A 2,596-nucleotide genomic window follows, 5' to 3' on the forward strand; every position below is an offset into this window, starting at 1 on the left:
CTGTGAGGATTTCTCTTTTCTTTACTGCGAGGTTCAGTCCATACTGCAAGATGCATACTTACCTGCATCAGTAAGTATTTTAAGAACTCTTGACTTCTACTAAACAACGTTGTGTCCTCTGCATATTACAGGTTATTAATAAGTCTTCTTCCACTCCTGATGTCATGTTTGTCTATAGATAATCCAACTTCCTGAATTATTTGCTTAGCATACAGATCGAATAAATATCATGAAATGATACAGCCCTGGCACACCCCCTTTCCTGAGTATAAACCATTTAGTATCTCCTTGTTCTGTTCTGCTGGCTGCCTCTTGTTCAATGTACAGATTCTTTATGAGCACAATTAAGTGCTATGAAATGCGCATTATTTGCAATATTATCCACAGTTTGTTATGATCCATACAGTTGGGTATCTTTGTATAGTTAATAAAGTAAACTTCTTTCTAGTAATCTCTGCTTCTATTCAAGATCCATCTGAAATCAGCAGAAACATCACTCACTCTATGTCCTCTTCTAAATCCAGCTTGAATTTCAGGCAGCTACCTGTTGATGTACTGTTACAACTGTTTTTTAAATTTTCTTCAGCAAAAATTTACTTGCTTGTGCTATGAATGACATTGTTCAATGATTTCCACATTCTGTTGGGCCATGTTTCTTTGGAATGAGTACAAATATGCATCTCTTTGAATTGGTTGGGCAGGTAGCTGTCTACCACATTTCTTAGCATAGAAGAGTGAGTGCCTCCAGTACTACATCAGTTTGTTGAAACATTTTGATTTGTATTCCATCAATTCTGGACCGTTGTTTTTCACTAGTGTCTTCAGTATAGTCTGGGCTCCTTCCTCCAATACTATTCGTTCTTGATCATATGCTAACTCTTGAAATGGTTGATAATTAATCAATTCTTTTTCTTGTAGTGACTCTGTATTCCATTCATCTTCTTTTGATGTTTCTGGCATTATTCACAAATCGAGGATTGAATATTTTCTTTAATTCTTTCAGCTTGAGAAATGCTGAACATATACTTCCCTTTTAGTTTTCTAGCTCCAGGTCCTTGCAGTTTTCATTATAACTCTTTACTTTGGCTTCTCTAGCTGCCCTTTAAACTTTTTTGTTCAACTCTTTTACTTACTCATTTCTTCCAGTTGCTTTAGCTTCTCAATGCTCAAGAGCTACTTTCAGACTCTCTTCTTTTGGTCTTTTCATTCTTTCCAGTCCTTTTATTGGCCTTTTGTGTTACTCTTTTATGATGTTCTTGGAGTCATCGTATAAGTCTTCTGGTTTTCAGTCATCAGTGTCTAATATATAAAATCTGTTCTTGGGGTGATCTCCAAATTCACATGGATTATAGTTAAGGTCTGGTAGTGTAGTGGTTACAAATCGGGCTACGAACCGCAAGGTCAACAGTTCAAAACTACCAGCTGTTCCGTGGGAGAAAGATGAGGCGTTCTGCTCCCGTAAAGATTACAGCCTCAGAAACCCTGTACAGGGTCGCTATGAGTCGGAACCGACTCCATGGCACATAACAACAACAACAACATAGTTAAGGTCATATTTTGGCTCTTGTTGACTTGTATTTACTTCAGCTTTGGCTTGAACTTGAATATGAAAAATCGATGTCCTGTTCCACAGTTAGCATCTGTCACTGTTTTAGTTGGTGATATTGAGGTTTTACATTGTCTCTTCCCATAGATATAGTCAACTTTGTTCCTGTGTTTTCCATCTGGTGAGGTCCATATGTATACTCATCTTTTATGATGAAAAAGAGTGTTTACAATGAGTAAGTTGTTGGTGTTGCAAAATTTTATCATGCAATCTCCAGCATCATATCACTAAGGTCATAGTTTTCAAACACGGATCCTTCCTCTTTGTATCCAACATGCGCATTCAATCTCCATTAATTATCAATGTGTATTTGATCAATTTCAGACTGAAGAAGTTGGATTGGGCCATGACTCCCAGTTGCTTGGCAGCTGAGAGTTAGCTCTATGATGATTGGTTATGGGCAGTCAATTAATTGAAAAGATAATTCCTTGATGGTGTGGCCTTCTCCCAATATAACAGACATGCAGGAAAGACTCACCCTCTTCTCCACTGGGTCTGGATCTTGCATTTGGTTCATCCTCCAACCTCTGGTTCTTTGAACGTGAACCAATGGCCTTCTCTATGTTATGTTTGCTTGCTGGGCCTGCCTACTGAATGTACCTGGACATGGTGTTAGGGGTGATCTGCAGTGTGTGAGCCCACCTGCCAGAAAATCAGACACCCACTAGAAGGCCCTGTATATCTGCTCTTATTACCTGACTCATGTGCTCCATGCCACCAGTTCTGCAGCATACCTTCCCAGGCCTTTGCCACCTGTCACCTGGCTAGCATCCCTGCTCCAGTGCTGTACTCCTGTTCTGTGCCCAGACTTGGAATTCCTGTCCTTCCAGGTTCACCCACCGATCTTGATTCACCTGGCCCAGACTTGGTACTCCTGTTGGTTCCACCTGTGGATCTTGGCTCAGTGGATCCAGATTTAGGACTCTCCTATCTCTACAACTGTGAGTCAATTCATTGATATAAATGTGTATGTGTGTGTGTGAATATATA

The sequence above is a fragment of the Chrysochloris asiatica genome, unplaced genomic scaffold (assembly GCF_000296735.1).
Source record: "Chrysochloris asiatica unplaced genomic scaffold, ChrAsi1.0 scaffold00002, whole genome shotgun sequence".
NCBI lineage: Eukaryota > Metazoa > Chordata > Mammalia > Afrosoricida > Chrysochloridae > Chrysochloris > Chrysochloris asiatica.